Genomic DNA, 19,229 nt, shown 5'->3' on the forward strand with positions numbered 1-19,229 from the left:
GACATAAACACAAATAAGAATTGTGGTGCTAACATGTATCCTTTTAGATTCTCCTCAAATGTCTACGACGGCACTGAAAAGATCCTAGAGATTTAGATCCACATGAGTATCTTGCTTTCATAGTATCTAGAGCACTGCAGTTTTGGTGTGACACTCTTACTAAAAATGGAAAGTATCCTTAAAACAGCAAATAGAGAAACTTTTTACACATTGGTTCACTGCAGATACACACAATACACGACAGTTGGTAATACACCTTGGAAACTTTTTTATCAATATGTGGTCAAACAATACACATGACAATGCACATCTTCCACGGATTTGGAGTAATAACAATAAGATTGGGAGCACCATGTGAAAAAAATCTGATTGTGTATTGCTTTATCACATATTGATGTTTATGTATTCTGTCCTTTGCATTTTGTAAAATAAATAAGTTCAAGGATTGGTGATCTTCTTGGCGGAAGATAATAATTTCAAGGGGAAAAGAAATACAGATAACATTCTTTATTTGCACTATTTGGCCCATGGGAACACTAATACAAACTCATAGATTAAGTAGTTCATTATCCTTTTACCAATCTTCAATGTCTGAAACTCTGGCCTCAACTATTTAACATGATAGATAAACCATAAAGACACTTTGTTTGATGAAATACCGCAATACTGTTTTCTAATTTCATCAAGAGCAGTAAACAGAATACAAGATTGAGATGATTACAATTGTCTTCACAGAGAGCATAAACGAAAAACCGAAAGCTAGTCCGCAACAGCAGAAGAAGCACAAGAAGAACAGAGGAGGTACAGACATGAAATAAGAGTTGGGCATCCGAGATCCCATTGAACAATTCAAAATCAAGTTCTTAATCTTCCATCGTCATATAATTAACGAAGCCAAATAAGCGACTGTATCTTGACGCCTTAGCCTGAAATTGTATGTCTAACAGAAAAAAATCACTGGTATATAAACAAAGTTCGCCAGATTGATAGTTACAATACCGAGCTACTGAGCCAATTGAACGACTATAACATGACACCTTAGCTTGAAAGACTATGTCTAATAAAAAAATCAACTGGTTTAGGAACATAAAGTTGGTCCCGTTGCCAGTCACAATACTGAGCTTCTAACAGGGTAAAAATAGTTAAACTGAATCTAACACTGCAGATAGTTAAACAACATAGTTCAGCCAAAATGCAGTATCGTGAATGCTTTGATATCACATCTCAGCTCACAAATATTATTTTCTGCAGAAAGGGAAGGTGGAAAATAATGTATATTAGCTTATTGTACCATGCCATTTGCCTATCTTGTCAGACATATATGTGCTAATCACAAATACGGAAGGAGCACTTTATGTAAGAATCACTCTATACCTTGGGGTGGACAGCCTGTCCGCGACGCCGTAAGGGACAACAGAAGTCGACGATGATGAGCTTGTTGCCGGTGTTGGGCAGGAAACTGGTGAGGTTATGCTCGGACTTGGATTCCCCTGATGTTTGGCTGCATCCACTTGTCCTCCGAATACTGTCTTCATGTCCCCCTTTCGAGAGGATCAAATCACCATTGATAGCCTACAATAGAACCCCCAAATAATATTTTCTAGGCTTCATAGTTATATGATCAAACGACTTTATGTGCGCAGATTTCTCTACATCAGAGAGAGAGAGAGTGTGGATCAGCAACACCAACCGTGTGTGAGAGAGAGGAGTGAGAAGCAATGCATTTGCTGTAGGGAAGGAGCACATCTGCTTCTGTATGCTGCAACACTCATATACATCTACATTTTCTACACTCGGCAATTTCATCCATGCCAATCAGGTACAGTTGCAAATATGTCAACCATGGTAATTAAAGGGACACACTTGGCTCCCTTGACAGTGTTTGTTGCACTGCTGCTAGCGATAGACAGTATCGTCCCGAAAAAGGGAATGTTTTCAGTACTTGCAATTTGGACACGGACCCTAGATGATAAGAAAGCTCATCAGTTTACCCTCGACCTGAAGATATACATTAAATTCTGATACATGAGGTAAATAAAACTAAAATACCATCACGATTAAAACGTCCTTGATGATGGCCTATGTTACCAACTGTGCCGTGACCAATATCAGTGGCAAAGCAGCAAACTATCTTCAAGTAGTAACAAAAAAGAAAATGTGGATGGACTCACAGTCCTATAGCAACGGCTGGAACATCTTCAGGTAGTCAATGTTCAGGTCGTTGTAAACATGTGTTTGTGCCATATATGGTCAGGGACTGCAACAAACAGACACTTACTCCGGATTTTACTACACAATATGAACTTATTAAAAAAATGCAGTATCATTGTTGCTGGTTTCCAGAGCTTGTCACAAGGAAGGAGGCTTTGTTCATTAATTTGTAAGAAAGGTTATCAGCAATACACAAGAATTTAGTACATAAGAGAGAGAGCAAGGCATAACCGTGCAAAATCTGGAAACAACAAAGAAGTTGCCTCCTTCGCCTGTTGCGTGTGATGCTGTTGCGTGTGATGCTATTTTTGAAGCATGAGCCCATGGATATTTTGCATTGATACCACCAGCCTCAGCCTCTATATTATCAACAACAATGATGTTGTTTGCGTCTCACTCCCTGGACAGCGTATCAGGAAAAGGCAGACGATGCCAGGCGGCAGCAAAGCAAGCAACTGTAGAAAAGCACGCAGCGGCAGCACAGCTAGGTAGGAGGATAGGAAGTAAGACAGGAGAAAGCAGGACCGGATCAAAATTACCTTGTTGCTCGCGACGGGCGACGGCGGAGGCGGCTCTAGACGATGGAGAAGGGCGAATCCAGGCCAAGGTGGCCCGATTTCGGGCGGCAGCGGCTGGATTCCGGGCAGCGGTGGCAAGATTGTGGTCGACGGCGGCTAGATTCCGGCCGGCGATGTAGCGATCCGACCCGGTACGGGTTGAATCTCTGTGCATAATAGTGCTAGTCCCTGGATCAATCGCTAGCACACACAGTTTAAGATGTAATACCAAGAAACAAAGATCTTTATTACATCGCATGATCCAGTAATTACAAAGTAAACATTACAAATTGCATAGCCCGAAGCTAGCATTATATCAGAGTTTACAACGAAACATATCAGCATGGAGTCCTTCGTCTTCATGTGCCACAGGCGAGCATGTCGAGTATAGACTCGTAACCCTAACCATCGAACCTCACTCGTTCATCGGAATATCTGCAACATAAAACGTTGCAGCCACGCAGGGTCAATACATTTGGAATTGTATCGGCAAATGTCACTATTTGGTGGATATATAAATGGCGCCTAACAACTACGTGCTCATTTGGCAGGTGGAGTTTAGCATCTTTTGCGAAAAGCAATAGTTTCCCTATCTTTTATAAATAATTTTTATTTTTCAGAAACAACGTCTAGGAACATATTAGCATAACCCATGCCGTCGCAAGACGGTTAGCTTCATATGCTCCTAAACATCTACGGACATGCTAGCATAGGCCCATGTAAACACAAGACAACCTAGCTTTGCATGCTCCTAAACCCATTGTTCATCCCATCAAGTTTTATTATGAAATTGGAATGATGAGATCCTCCAAACAGTTCCAGACTCTAGTTGCTCATAATGTCCATAACCGGGGACACGGCTAAGTACTTAGTTTGACACTCTCGAGAGGTTGTACACATTCCCCACATGACCTAGTCTGTTCTTCTTCCATGATGCGCATTTTGCTCAAATGGACAGATGTCGACTAGGACAAGACCTTTCAGAAGCAATACCTCAACCACAATGGACGCGCTCCATCCTACCAACACCTACCACCCTCTGTACATTGGGTCGAGTTCTCGCAACCTACTCAATCTAGCCAGAGCCCATATAGCATGTGGTTGTACTGGAAGCTACTGAAACAAGAAAACCGGGCTAATCTCTTTGTTCCTGGGTGGCCAACCTCAAGTGTGATGCACACGGTGCTACCATAGAAATGACCCCGGTGCAACCACTCAACATAAACCAAGCATTACCACTTACCACCCAGGGGTTCATTATTTTAGGTTGTTTTATTACATAAAACCATACTTTCACCATACCACATATCACATCATGAAATCCCAACCACGCATCTACAATTGCAATGCTAAGCATACTACAGTACGGTGGCGAAAAAAACAAGGCATGAAATCATATGGCTATCCTAAATAGGTTTATTGGCATAGCAATATATAATTTGAAAAACTCCTACACATACATAGCTACTGAAAATAACTACAATGTGCATACAAAAAATAATAGGATAGAACAGTGTGTGACACTTGCCTTTTTGGTATCTGAAGAATTTCTGCACTTCTCTCAATCAAAAGTCGTATCTCTCCGTACAACTATAATATAAAAGTAACAGAACATAAACACACATTCAAACAACAACAAAAACAAGGAAGACAACAATTTAGAAAGATTTGTTATTCATTGTATTTTAGTTTTCATTAAATTTATGATTAATTGGGAAATTGAAGGTATGGCGGGGTATGGCTTGCAAGATATGAACTTGAGATATTGAATGGATAAGTCAAATGCTTGGAAAGGAAATGATTAGGTAAGTCAAGTTCTCAGAAGGAAAATGATTGATAAGAACCTATGGCCAATGGTTGTTTGCTACTCAAAGATGGATAATTATAATGATGCTTGTGTTTTAGAAACTCTCACAAGCATCGCAAGTACAACTCAAAATGCAACTTCACATAGTGCGAAAACACTGATCAAAGTAGCACAAATTCACACATAGACTTGGGTATGAACTAATGTTATATTTAATTACTCAAATGACTCATTTGTAATTTGAATAGCCCAAGCTTAATAAATATGATCGAATGGTATGAGATTGGATAGACATGAATGGTATTTAAGATGTGGATCAAAGATTCTAAAGGATGTCAAGGTTTGAATCCATGTGTAGAGTGTCTCCACAACATTTGCACAGAGAAAATCAATAAATATGATTTGTCACAATAACTCATGTGTAGTTTGAATATTGTGAACTAGGAAAATATAATTAGGATAGATATGATCTTGGACATAATGAAAATATCTAAATGATTTTGATATATGGGTATGGTCATATGATTCACTTTGGCAAAAATGAATTATGAGTTTAAGCTTCAAACCAATGTTTACAAAAATTAATTATGATAATGGTTTCGATGGATATTGACGAGTAACACATATTCAAAAGAAAAGATATGATCAAGTAGGTTTTATGGATTGTGCCGTATGACACATAGAAGGATATTAATTCAAATCTAAAACCATGTGAAGTGAATATGATCAACTAAACTAAACAAGTGTGCTACTGGATGGAGAGTTCAAATATAATTCATTTGCAAATGGAATAAGGGATTTATAGAATTTAAGTTATGTCGAAACTACTCAAGTTCTCATAATTAGACTTGAACACTTGCAAATTGTTTTATAAGTTTTAGGCACTGATGTTAATGGACAGGGGACATCAGTAAGTTTCATTTGCAAGAGGAATCATTTGTTTTAAATTTGTAGAATTTGAACCATGCAGAAAATACTCAAACTTACATATTTAAATTTGAATATTCGAGAACAGTTCAAAAGTAAAATTTTATTGCACCACTGTGTTCTCCTCATTTTTGTGAGTTCAACGACATATTATTTGTTAGAATCCGAGTTTCCAAACATTAGTTATGAATTTTACAAGATTAAACATGTCGCGGTTAAATTTTGATGTTGTACGAAAAATTGTCCGGAAAAGTTTATCGGATGGAAAATATCTCTACAGGAAAGTCGTAGAGAATTTAATTATAAACTCAATGCAAGAAGAATCATTGAGAACCGATCTCTAAATTGAGAAATATGAAATATACAAGTTTTCTTATGTGGATGAGCTAGCACAATCAGCGTGCATCAATTGAGTACAGGAGGACGTATGTTCAGTTATTTGGGACAAACACGGACCATTGGATTTGGATCTAACAGATTATGAATGAACTGCTAAAAGGATCAAACTGTCCAGAGCGTTCAACTCGTACCAGCAGCAGTTCAGCCTGACGAACTCCGGTATGGCGACGACGGCTCGGACGTGGTGGTGGCCGGTGTCCTGGAGGTCTCTGCCGATGAGGATGTGGCAGATGGCGAAGGGGATGTTGCGGCGAAGATGTTGGAGTGCTCGGCATCCTCGATTTCGTCCTCAGTCGTTGGCTACGCGCGGCCGGACTTGGTGAAGCGACAGCGAGCTTCATGTGGTTGTCGAGGTGCTCGTTTCCGTGTGAAATAAAAGGTAAGAACAATTGAGGAAGATGCAACATAAAAAGGAAGAGAAAGGGACAGGAGGGAGGGATCGGGACGGTCCTTGCTCACCGGAATCTTCCTCGAACTGCGACTGTACTGATGAACTCCGGCGACAAAAATTGTCAGCCTGGCGGCGCACAAATTCAAAGTTTTTGGCGACAAAAACAGAGGGGATTGTGGGGTATTTATAGATGGATTTTTCGTGGCAAGGGAGGCACGGAATCGAACGGAATCGGGAGATTTTCGTGGCTTCCTTTCGGTACAGAGTTCGTTCCTGATATGAATCAGCAAGCTGGAGGTTGGAGATGATTTGCGGGGCCCAGCTATCAGCAGAAATAAAAGGAAAACAAGAAAGAAAGGGAAGAGATAAAGGACGGAGGGCTGCACGGCAAATCCTATACACCGACCAGGTCGGTGTATACGGAGCGCCGCACACCCCCTCGTACCTTATGGGCCGGCCCATATTCGATCGACTGCTTCATCTAGATTTTCCCCGTTCCTGCTTCTTCTTTGGGATTTTCGCCGCTGAGAGAGCTTCTTCTCCGATTCGTCCCCCGAATCTGGTCCTCCGCCTCCGCCCCTTCTTCGCTCGAGTTCTGTTTCTTTTGGGATCCCCGTACACGAACTACTGGATCCGTTCCTCTCCATCGAGGGTGGCGCGCGGATGGTCAGTATCGGTGCTTCTTCTCCCCATACGGGAACTACTAGATTCGCTCTCGTTAGGGTTTCTCCATTTGATTTTGTGGGTTATTTCGGCGTGTTAGTTAGGATTCTTACCGTCTAAGAGATTCCCCTAGACTTTGTTCCGTGGACAGCCGGTGATGCGCAACATCTCTCGCCTATGGTAGCTGTATTCAACGTACGACACGCATCTGATGGTTTTAGTGCTGCTCCTTTGTTGTAGCTCGCAACTCATGTTTTTGATTAGAGAAATGGGGGAGACAGTAGGCTAGCAAAATCAACAGGAATGTTATGCCAAGATTTTTTGGTGGAACATTTTCACAAATGTTATTTTGGTCGCTGCATAATTTTGGGTTTGTTCATATGCAATGTTTGTCTCTCATGTACACCAGCACTAGGTCGTGTAAGGACCAATGATGCGATGTGAGAAGCGTAGGTCGAAGTAGCAGGAGTATGCGACAAGCAGTTGCATGTTTGATGTGGGAGATCTTTCTGTAACGAGCTGAATTAGAACATTTGGAATCCTCGCGGATATAGCTGCCACGAGGGTCTTTTCCACTTAATAGATTCAGCTACCTTGGTACTATTCCCCTAGGTAGTATAGTTTCAAATGTTCATGTTAGCTTTTCAAACTAGTATTAGTTTAAGAGTTACAACATCGTATTACCAAGTTTGTCAGATCTATTCTCACATTTTTTAATTTCTTGAAGTGAAAAACTTTTTTCGTGTTACTACAAGCATGTATTTGAATTCTAAACGATGGTACTGACCTCCACTTTGATTTTAAGAGCTGTTTTCTGTATATGACTTCACACTACAATTTTCTCTCCCCAGTGATATGGCTTTTGAAGATATGCTTTTTATATCCTGATTCTTTTTAATGTGCTCACAGCAAGGACCGTGGAAGGAATTAACGGGTTTGGTGTGTACTACTCAACAAGGTATCTCTTACGCTGAGCATTCAGATAGCTATTCAGTAGAAGAGGTAGCTAAAGGATTTGTTACAAAAAGGTTGTCAGAGAAAAGCACCTCGCGAAAGAAACTCTGAGCGAATCATGTCAGATATCATTATAGATTCCTAAATTCTAGCTTTCCATGATAATCATCATAGGAGGAACAGATTCAAGGAAGCAAATCCTTCGTAAGTCTGTAAGTCTATTTCTTACACTGCTATGACCAAGTCAGCTATAAATGAATTTTAGTTTTTAAAATACCATTTTTAGTACTTCCCTTTGAACTTCATATTATTTGTCATTTTTTAGATGTACCATAATTCAGCTCTATTATCTTAGCAGATTCTCAAAAGACACATTTGTGGCAGGCCAGTGATGATGTATGTTTCTGTTTCTTTCTTTTTTTTTTGCTGCTACAAAATTGTCTTGACCACAACATCTTGTGTTTTCTAGTAAAGATATCTGAAATAGTGGGGTCGTTTTTGGTTTAACATGCCTATCCTTCTTTAATCATGTGCTGCTAGTAGTATCTGGCATGCATGTCTTCTATATCTAATCATGCCACCATGTTCACTTCTTTTTCATCTTGCAATTATGGCCTCCATGTTGCTTTGAAAAGAGTCAAGCTATCATTTTTAGCGTTTTTAACTTGCAGTTTATGGCAGATTTTTAGTCCATCGGATTTTTACTATTCAGTTACAAATGGAGGAACATTATGTTCACACTAGTTACCATTTTATATGTCCATTTTTGTAATTGTGGAATCATTCAGAATATGTCTATCTGGTGATGTGTTTCATGCTTAACAACTTTTCGAGGTTGAACATTTTTTACGGTCATGCTTTTTTTATGTTCAATTTTTTGGAAACCCATTCATGCCAAGAATCTTTTTCGTGCTTTATTTCATGTTCTAAGTAGGAAACCGTTCATGCCAAGAATCCGTTCATGATTGAATTTATGTTAAAGGTAGGAAACAATTCGTGCCAATAGGTTCATGATTGAATTTATGTTCAATGTAGGAATTTGTTCATGTCAAGAATTCGTTCATGCTTTACTTTTAAGTTCAAGGTAGGGAACCGCTCATGCCATGAAACTATTCATGTTTTTCATTATGTTCAATGTGAAAAATCGTTCATGCCAAGAATTTGTTCATATTTTTAGTTATGTTCAAGGTAAGAAATTGTTCATGTCATGAATCCGTTCATGCTTTAATTTATGTTCAAGGAAGAAAACCATTCATGCCAATAATCTGTTCATGCTAGAATTTATGTTTAATGTAGGAAATCGTTCATGCCAATAATCCGTTCATGCTTGAATTTATGTTCAATGTAGGAAATCGTTCATACTTTTATTTTATGTTCAAGGTAGGAAACCGGTCATGCAAAGAATCCGTTCATGCTTGAATTTATGTTCAAGGCAGGAAATCGTTCATGCTAAGAATCCGTTCATGTTTTTGATTTATGTTTTAATGAAGAAAACCGTTAATGCGAGTAATCATTTCATCCTTTTATTTATGTTTCATGTACAAAATGGTTCACGCTGAGAAACCACTCATGTTTTAGTTTATGTACAGGGTAGGAAACGGTTCATGCAAAGAATTCGTTCATGTTTTCATTAATGTCCAAGGCAAGAAATCGTTCATGCAAAGAATTTGTTCATGCTTTACTTTTAAGTTCAAGGTAGGAAACCGTTCATGCCAAGAATTTGTTCATGCTTTATTTTTAAGTTCAAGGTAAGAAACCGTTCACACCAAGAATCCCTTCATGCTTGAATTTATGTTCAATGTATGAAAGCGTTCATGCCATAAATCCGTTCATGATTGAATTTATGTTCAATGTAGGAAATCATTCATACTTATATTTTATGTTCAAGGTAGGAAACTGTTATAAAAGGGTTTGCATTCTCGTACCTACCTTATATACGGTTCAAGGTAGTTATCAGCTTTTACATCTTTCTATAAATGATTTGTGCATTCTTTCTGTGTACCTTCATGTAGAGTTTGCTTATGGACCCCAATATGAATTGCTCTGATCCAGAATATAAAAGGGTTTTATCCATGGATAATGTCGGCTTCAATTGGAAAATGCTAGACCGGTATAGTTTCAATAATTATTCTTCGTTTTTTATTTTGTTCACCAGCTATACGATCCCAAAACAAAGTATGATATAACTTCTGGAAGAAAATCAATATAGTTTTCTGAAATCTATTTTTGTTTATAGGTATGCATTCCTTGCCCCATTGGCAAATAGAGGATACTTATTGTAGCTAACTTCATTAATAAATCTTTCGATGTACTAAATCCTGAATACTCAACCGAAAAGTTCTCTCCTGTTGTTAACACTGTAATATTCAATTTCAAGCAACTGTTTGTGAAAAATTGCCCTGGTTGTTTCGAGTTCAACATACGTGATTTTCAGTGTAAAGTATGTTCATTTGCCTAAACACAATTTCAGTTTATTCTCGTACCTACCTTATATAGTTCTCAGAATTTTATAAAAAAATTAAAATATTATCTGTGCTTACTCGTGCTTCCATGACTCGAGATACGACTCAATTCATCAGATGGTACAATGGAATTGAAGTAAAGCCATTCTCAAATGTTAGATTCTCTCTTCTAGTAATACTTCAATCATTTGATATACATTTTCTGTGCGTAGCTTACACCCCTGTTTCTAACATATGATATGTTTTTGATTTTCTAATCCATACATATGTTTAAAATAAAAGGTTGACGTGCAAGCAATCCGCGAAAAAGTTGCATGTCAACTTGTGATTAACAAATATAATGAGCAACAGGTACCAGTAGCAAGACAATTCATTGCCAAACATGTAAGTGCCTACATCATATGCACCTGTGCAGTCAACCATATAATTCTTTTTCATAGCTTTATAATGCACAAGTCTTTTTTTCCTATTATGATTGTTCAATACTCATTTTTATTCTTATTCATAGGCAAACCACCTTCTGCATTGAATAAGATCTCAACACTTTTTTTCTCAAGTTGAAACTATGATGCACTGCAAAAAAAAGTAAGTATCTTACTTCAACAGGATAAATAGAAATAAATATCTCCTTCTTGCAGTCAATTTTACAGGATTTTGACTGTTCTGTTCTTTTCAGAGAACACACCAACTTATTTTCAGAGACCACACCAACATGGAAAGGAGAAGCAGAGAAATTGGCATGAAAAAGCAGAGCATTGCCATTTTTTTTTTCAGAGGACACACCAGTTGATCAAAGATGTTTTTAGTGTACTAAACACAAGTCTTTGTATCTGTCACAACATACTGATATTTGCCTGAATATGTAACAGTGTAACAATGTGTCCTTCTGGTTTAACTGAAATATGTAATAGTGGCTCTCTGTACTTCAGATGTTCTTCTTCGATTCCCTGGTTCCAGTGAGGTGAGCTTAGCTGAAAGTTTGTTCTCTAAATTGTACACGCAAAGGACATGCATTATAGACCTGTTTTGTTCTCTAAGTTTGGAGCTTTTTCTATGTGCTTTGTTCCCTGGTTCCAATGAACGATTTCAGAGAAAGAATCTATTCAATACCAAAATAATACCAATTGACGAAAGAGTTTCTGTTTCTGTAAATGTTTCTTATATTTTCAGGAAAGTGCTACGAACTTAAAAATTGCCAGCGGGAGAATCGAACTCGTGACTGCGTATATTTTTTCATAAAAGTGCTCCGAACTGAAAAATTGCTGGCGGGGAGAATCGAACTCGAGACTGTTTCGTATATTCAGAAGCAGCGAACAGAAAAACAGCCGGTGGGAATCGTGTGCCGGGCCCAACAACAGCCGGGGGTGTGCGGCTCGTGTCTCGCCACCGACCAGGTCGGTGTAAAGCACCTCCCGGGCTGCACTTGCGTGTCTTTGCGCGTATGGCACGCTCCAACTCGGCTGGGCCGGCCGTTCTTTTTCTTTCTTTATTTTTTTCCTATTTTCTATTTTGTAGTTTTAGTTTTGGGCATTTAATTTTAGAGAAATGAAATACAGAGGTTCCGTAAAACTAATGTACAATATGTGGATAATATGGAATACTGTTTCAGTTCAAACAAGCACATGGGTATATATATTTTGTGCATTTAGCTTAATAGACTATTACCAAATCTCGAAATCTAATATAGATTTCATGAAATCAAGCAATTAAAATATTTTCCGAAACTGAAACTTTCCGCAGATTTTATTTTGAAAATAACTCAAATAACTATAAAACTATTTTTGTCACAACCAAATTACAATGATGTTATTATGCATATAATGCTTTATATGGCTACTTGGGCATTGACATTTCAAAATAAGGTGTGTGCCTTTTGTCTCATAATAAATCTTATATGATTTCAAAATCATAAAATAGAAATAGGTTTGGTTTGGAAATATTTTGAAAACAAATCTTTGTGAAAACTTATTTTGGGAAAGGCTTATAAATAAACTTAAAAAGTTTTTAATTCCTTCAAAAATTTCAACAAAGACAAGCAATTCAATCAACTTATTTAATAATTAAACATTCCAAAATTTTGGGATGTTACAGACTACCACCCTTAAAAGGAATCTCGTCCTCGAGATTCGAGAAAGGCTAGAAAGAAAGATATGGTTTGGGGTATGTTAAGGTGGGCTACCACCCTTAAAAGAAAGTTTTATAGGTAGTCTTAGGTATAGGGTTTAGGTTAAGACTATCTTGGGTGTAACTTGGCACATCCTAGGATATGACTTGACACCAGGTCATCTTTTGAAAATCTATATGGCTTCCGAGTTAATATTCAATAGGTGGTTGTTTATTCACATGTAGTGAACATCATATCTCTTCAAGGTAACTTGAGTAGGTTTTTCCTCTTTGTTGGGTTTCTAATACTTATGGGATGGTGGTTTAACTACTTTTGACACTTAGGGGTCACTCTTCGGGTCAATCAGGAGACCAAAAATGAGAGGACTTCACGACGTCCTTCATCCTCTTACTTGTTAGTGTCATCGACGGTCTTCCATTATCTTCATCTTGTAGTTGGATGTTCATTCTCATTGTAGTCCTACGCTTGACAGCACTTGTCTGCTATAAGGGTATAATATTATTCACCCTAGGGCTTAGGCTTATCATCGACATCCCTTTTATAGGTATATCTCTCTAGATTCGCAAAGTCAACATTACGAAAGCGAATAATAAGAGTAGTAGGAATGGTGATCAATCCATCCTGCACCCAGATCATTACTTCGTATTTGATTTACTGAATCTCGTACTCTAACACTTGGTCAACCTCACAAGTTTGATAAAAAAAATCATGGAGAATTGAATCAATGTTTCAGTTCCCATTAGTGAATTGTTTTGAAAATATTTCTATCGATCCTTAACTAGAGTTTTGCATATCTCACACTCTTCAGTTCTTCATCTTGATAGGGATATCAAGTTTGGTTTGGCTAAGGTTGTCTTCATTACAAATTTTAGAGAAGACACTTGCTAGGTTGAGGTATAGATGAGAATGGATAGAAGGATCTAAAGAAGATTCCTACCCTTAAAACGACAGATCAAGGCAATTCATCTTACAAACAAAATCTACCAAGCATTCATCACATCAAGCAAACTATTTCAAACAAAAAACAAAATCTAGTATGGTCATACCACATGTTAGTATGATCATAACGTTATTGAGATATCATTGGTCTTATAAGCTAAAATTATTGGTGGTCTATTCTATTTCTGCCTCCAATGCTTCAACTTCGTCTGCTGTTATGATGTATCTATGGGGTTGTCAAATATGCATTGAAGTCTTCTCCAAGTTCTTCGTTAGCCTTCCTTGAAGCTGCATCATGCTGAGTCGAATAATAATAATAACATATGAAGCATCGGTCTTCACACTTAAGGGACATGGCCATCAGACATAGTCATCATCAGTCCTTCCTTGATGGATTTCAGGAGTTAGGCCATCTAAGGTAAGAGGAAATTCTTTCGAAGTTGAAGTACATGAGAATACAAGAAGTTCAAATGCAAGATCTTTTTAATAAAAAATTGACTAGATAATTTTTTCATCCTAAGGTCTTCAGATAACTATTCAAAACCTAGGGTCACGAACCTATAGTCAACACAATGCTCTGATACCATCTGTAGCGATCCGACCCGGTACGGGTTGAATCTCTGTGCATAATAGTGCTAGTCCCTGGATCAATCGCTAGCACACACAGTTTAAGATGTAATACCAAGAAACAAAGGTCTTTATTACATCGCATGATCCAGTAATTACAAAGTAAACATTACAAATTGCATAGCCCGAAGCTAGCATTATATCAGAGTTTACAACGAAACATATCAGCATGGAGTCCTTCGTCTTCATGTGCCACAGGCGAGCATGTCGAGTATAGACTCGTAACCCTAACCATCGAACCTCACTCGTTCATCGGAATATCTGCAACATAAAACGTTGCAGCCACGCAGGGTCAATACATTTGGAATTGTATTGGCAAATGTCACTATTTGGTGGATATATAAATGGCGCCTAACAACTACGTGCTCATTTGGCAGGTGGAGTTTAGCATCTTTTGCGAAAAGCAATAGTTTCCCTATCTTTTATAAACAATTTTTATTTTTCAGAAACAACGTCTAGGAACATATTAGCATAACCCATGCCGTCGCAAGACGGTTAGCTTCATATGCTCCTAAACATCTACGGACATGCTAGCATAGGCCCATGTAAACACAAGACAACCTAGCTTTGCATGCTCCTAAACCCATTGTTTATCCCATCAAGTTTTATTATGAAATTGGAATGATGAGATCCTCCAAACAGTTCCAGACTCTAGTTGCTCATAATGTCCATAACCGGGGACACGGCTAAGTACTTAGTTTGACACTCTCGAGAGGTTGTACACATTCCCCACATGACCTAGTCTGTTCTTCTTCCATGATGCGCATTTTGCTCAAATGGACAGATGTCGACTAGGACAAGACCTTTCAGAAGCAATACCTCAACCACAATGGACGCGCTCCGTCCTACCAACACCTACCACCCTCTGTACATTGGGTCGAGTTCTCGCAACCTACTCAATCTAGCCAGAGCCCATATAGCATGTGGTTGTACTGGAAGCTACTGAAACAAGAAAACCGGGCTAATCTCTTTGTTCCTGGGTGGCCAACCTCAAGTGTGATGCACACGGTGCTGCCATAGAAATGACCCCGGTGCAACCACTCAACATAAACCAAGCATTACCACTTACCACCCAGGGGTTCATTATTTTAGGTTGTTTTATTACATAAAACCATACTTTCACCATACCACATATCACATCATGAAATCCCAACCACGCATCTACAATTGCAATGCTAAGCATACTACAGTACGGTGGCGAAAAAAACAAGGCATGAAATCATATGGCTATCCTAAATAGGTTTATTGGCATAGCAATATATAATTTGAAAAACTCCTACACATACATAGCTACTGAAAATAACTACAATGTGCATACAAAAAATAATAGGATAGAACAGTGTGTGACACTTGCCTTTTTGGTATCTGAAGAATTTCTGCACTTCTCTCAATCAAAAGTCGTATCTCTCCGTACAACTATAATATAAAAGTAACAGAACATAAACACACATTCAAACAACAACAAAAACAAGGAAGACAACAATTTAGAAAGATTTGTTATTCATTGTATTTTAGTTTTCATTAAATTTATGATTAATTGGGAAATTGAAGGTATGGCGGGGTATGGCTTGCAAGATATGAACTTGAGATATTGAATGGATAAGTCAAATGCTTGGAAAGGAAATGATTAGGTAAGTCAAGTTCTCAGAAGGAAAATGATTGATAAGAACCTATGGCCAATGGTTGTTTGCTACTCAAAGATGGATAATTATAATGATGCTTGTGTTTTAGAAACTCTCACAAGCATCGCAAGTACAACTCAAAATGCAACTTCACATAGTGCGAAAACACTGATCAAAGTAGCACAAATTCACACATAGACTTGGGTATGAACTAATGTTATATTTAATTACTCAAATGACTCATTTGTAATTTGAATAGCCCAAGCTTAATAAATATGATCGAATGGTATGAGATTGGATAGACATGAATGGTATTTAAGATGTGGATCAAAGATTCTAAAGGATGTCAAGGTTTGAATCCATGTGTAGAGTGTCTCCACAACATTTGCACAGAGAAAATCAATAAATATGATTTGTCACAATAACTCATGTGTAGTTTGAATATTGTGAACTAGGAAAATATAATTAGGATAGATATGATCTTGGACATAATGAAAATATCTAAATGATTTTGATATATGGGTATGGTCATATGATTCACTTTGGCAAAAATGAATTATGAGTTTAAGCTTCAAACCAATGTTTACAAAAATTAATTATGATAATGGTTTCGATGGATATTGACGAGTAACACATATTCAAAAGAAAAGATATGATCAAGTAGGTTTTATGGATTGTGCCGTATGACACATAGAAGGATATTAATTCAAATCTAAAACCATGTGAAGTGAATATGATCAACTAAACTAAACAAGTGTGCTACTGGATGGAGAGTTCAAATATAATTCATTTGCAAATGGAATAAGGGATTTATAGAATTTAAGTTATGTCGAAACTACTCAAGTTCTCATAATTAGACTTGAACACTTGCAAATTGTTTTATAAGTTTTAGGCACTGATGTTAATGGACAGGGGACATCAGTAAGTTTCATTTGCAAGAGGAATCATTTGTTTTAAATTTGTAGAATTTGAACCATGCAGAAAATACTCAAACTTACATATTTAAATTTGAATATTCGAGAACAGTTCAAAAGTAAAATTTTATTGCACCACTGTGTTCTCCTCATTTTTGTGAGTTCAACGACATATTATTTGTTAGAATCCGAGTTTCCAAACATTAGTTATGAATTTTACAAGATTAAACATGTCGCGGTTAAATTTTGATGTTGTACGAAAAATTGTCCGGAAAAGTTTATCGGATGGAAAATATCTCTACAGGAAAGTCGTAGAGAATTTAATTATAAACTCAATGCAAGAAGAATCATTGAGAACCGATCTCTAAATTGAGAAATATGAAATATACAAGTTTTCTTATGTGGATGAGCTAGCACAATCAGCGTGCATCAATTGAGTACAGGAGGACGTATGTTCAGTTATTTGGGACAAACACGGACCATTGGATTTGGATCTAACAGATTATGAATGAACTGCTAAAAGGATCAAACTGTCCAGAGCGTTCAACTCGTACCAGCAGCAGTTCAGCCTGACGAACTCCGGTATGGCGACGACGGCTCGGACGTGGTGGTGGCCGGTGTCCTGGAGGTCTCTGCCGATGAGGATGTGGCAGATGGCGAAGGGGATGTTGCGGCGAAGATGTTGGAGTGCTCGGCATCCTCGATTTCGTCCTCAGTCGTTGGCTACGCGCGGCCGGACTTGGTGAAGCGACAGCGAGCTTCATGTGGTTGTCGAGGTGCTCGTTTCCGTGTGAAATAAAAGGTAAGAACAATTGAGGAAGATGCAACATAAAAAGGAAGAGAAAGGGACAGGAGGGAGGGATCGGGACGGTCCTTGCTCACCGGAATCTTCCTCGAACTGCGACTGTACTGATGAACTCCGGCGACAAAAATTGTCAGCCTGGCGGCGCACAAATTCAAAGTTTTTGGCGACAAAAACAGAGGGGATTGTGGGGTATTTATAGATGGATTTTTCGTGGCAAGGGAGGCACGGAATCGAACGGAATCGGGAGATTTTCGTGGCTTCCTTTCGGTACAGAGTTCGTTCCTGATATGAATCAGCAAGCTGGAGGTTGGAGATGATTTGCGGGGCCCAGCTATCAGCAGAAATAAAAGGAAAACAAGAAAGAAAGGGAAGAGATAAAGGACGGAGGGCTGCACTTGCGTGTCTTTGCGCGTATGGCACGCTCCAACTCGGCTGGGCCGGCCGTTCTTTTTCTTTCTTTATTTTTTTCCTATTTTCTATTTTGTAGTTTTAGTTTTGGGCATTTAATTTTAGAGAAATGAAATACAGAGGTTCCGTAAAACTAATGTACAATATGTGGATAATATGGAATACTGTTTCAGTTCAAACAAGCACATGGGTATATATATTTTGTGCATTTAGCTTAATAGACTATTACCAAATCTCGAAATCTAATATAGATTTCATGAAATCAAGCAATTAAAATATTTTCCGAAACTGAAACTTTCCGCAGATTTTATTTTGAAAATAACTCAAATAACTATAAAACTATTTTTTGTCACAACCAAATTACAATGATGTTATTATGCATATAATGCTTTATATGGCTACTTGGGCATTGACATTTCAAAATAAGGTGTGTGCCTTTTGTCTCATAATAAATCTTATATGATTTCAAAATCATAAAATAGAAATAGGTTTGGTTTGGAAATATTTTGAAAACAAATCTTTGTGAAAACTTATTTTGGGAAAGGCTTATAAATAAACTTAAAAAGTTTTTAATTCCTTCAAAAATTTCAACAAAGACAAGCAATTCAATCAACTTATTTAATAATTAAACATTCCAAAATTTTGGGATGTTACAGGCGATGTGCGTCACTGCAGCCGATGGCGTCTCTGCCTCGAACCTCTTGCCTGCGAATAGAAGGAACAAAGATTGGGCGCTCGGGGTTAGGGGAGGAGGGAGCAAACCAGGCCTCATACGTACTCCTCGGTGTCTCCTGCAAGCCTGTGCGCGGACGCCACTGGGATCTCGGCTTGCTCCGGCGACCTCCTCCTTGTTCCATCGGGAGAGAGCACCGGGGCGGCCTCCTCCATGTCCCGGCGGCATCACGCCATGAGGTGCAGTAGCCGCACGATGCCGTGCCGAAACAATGGTTTTCAGAGCTGGGAGAGCCGAGTCTTGACGAACCATACCGCCGGCGAGCAGGAGCGGACGGAGGCGGGCCAGCGGTCGAGGAACGCCGGCAGGAGAGGCGGCGCTAGGGTTCCGGCCTTCCAGAACAGCATCGCGACTGGGGAGGTGGCGATTGAAATTATTGGGAAGAGAGGAGAAGTTTCGGGAGAGAGATACGTGTAGGGTCGTGGCCGAGCCGCTTTGACCATCCTCGACTGAAGACTCATCAGGGAACAATGACCCACCACCATCTCAACTACATCGTAGCTACAGCCACACCAGGGAAATACCAAGAAAAATCACCACTGAGGATCCATTAACACTTTCAAATTGCTGCAGAACCCCAAAACGTACACAGGAAAGAGGCTGCAAAAATCAAGACATCAAACATCACACGTGTTTACCATGAAGTTAGTCCAAAAGAAAATCAAAAATCTGAGAAAAATTGAAG

The 19,229-nt window shown here is 38.6% G+C and overlaps 1 protein-coding gene and 4 long non-coding RNA genes across 19 annotated transcripts in view; 2 read left to right on the top strand and 3 right to left on the bottom strand.

Annotated features, from left to right (window-relative positions):
• Window positions 1–19,229, top strand: part of LOC127307214 (uncharacterized) — a 34,454-nt gene that overhangs the window by 2,278 nt on the left and 12,947 nt on the right. The window lies entirely within an intron of this gene.
• LOC127307216 (uncharacterized) lies at window positions 948–2,899 on the bottom strand. The gene is made up of 3 exons (XR_007855289.2): window positions 1,691–2,899; window positions 1,375–1,572; window positions 948–1,245 (listed from the first exon to the last, which is right to left on the bottom strand). It is a non-coding gene; the product is annotated as an uncharacterized lncRNA (long non-coding RNA).
• LOC139832809 (uncharacterized) lies at window positions 2,992–6,647 on the bottom strand. The gene is made up of 3 exons (XR_011747320.1): window positions 6,033–6,647; window positions 4,297–4,358; window positions 2,992–3,203 (listed from the first exon to the last, which is right to left on the bottom strand). It is a non-coding gene; the product is annotated as an uncharacterized lncRNA (long non-coding RNA).
• LOC127307217 (uncharacterized) lies at window positions 9,751–11,979 on the top strand. The gene is made up of 2 exons (XR_007855292.2): window positions 9,751–10,755; window positions 10,880–11,979. It is a non-coding gene; the product is annotated as an uncharacterized lncRNA (long non-coding RNA).
• Window positions 14,112–17,755, bottom strand: LOC139832808 (uncharacterized). The gene is made up of 3 exons (XR_011747319.1): window positions 17,153–17,755; window positions 15,417–15,478; window positions 14,112–14,323 (listed from the first exon to the last, which is right to left on the bottom strand). It is a non-coding gene; the product is annotated as an uncharacterized lncRNA (long non-coding RNA).

The sequence above is a fragment of the Lolium perenne genome, chromosome 6 (genome assembly GCF_019359855.2).
Source record: "Lolium perenne isolate Kyuss_39 chromosome 6, Kyuss_2.0, whole genome shotgun sequence".
In the NCBI taxonomy this organism is placed as follows: Eukaryota; Viridiplantae; Streptophyta; class Magnoliopsida; order Poales; family Poaceae; genus Lolium; species Lolium perenne.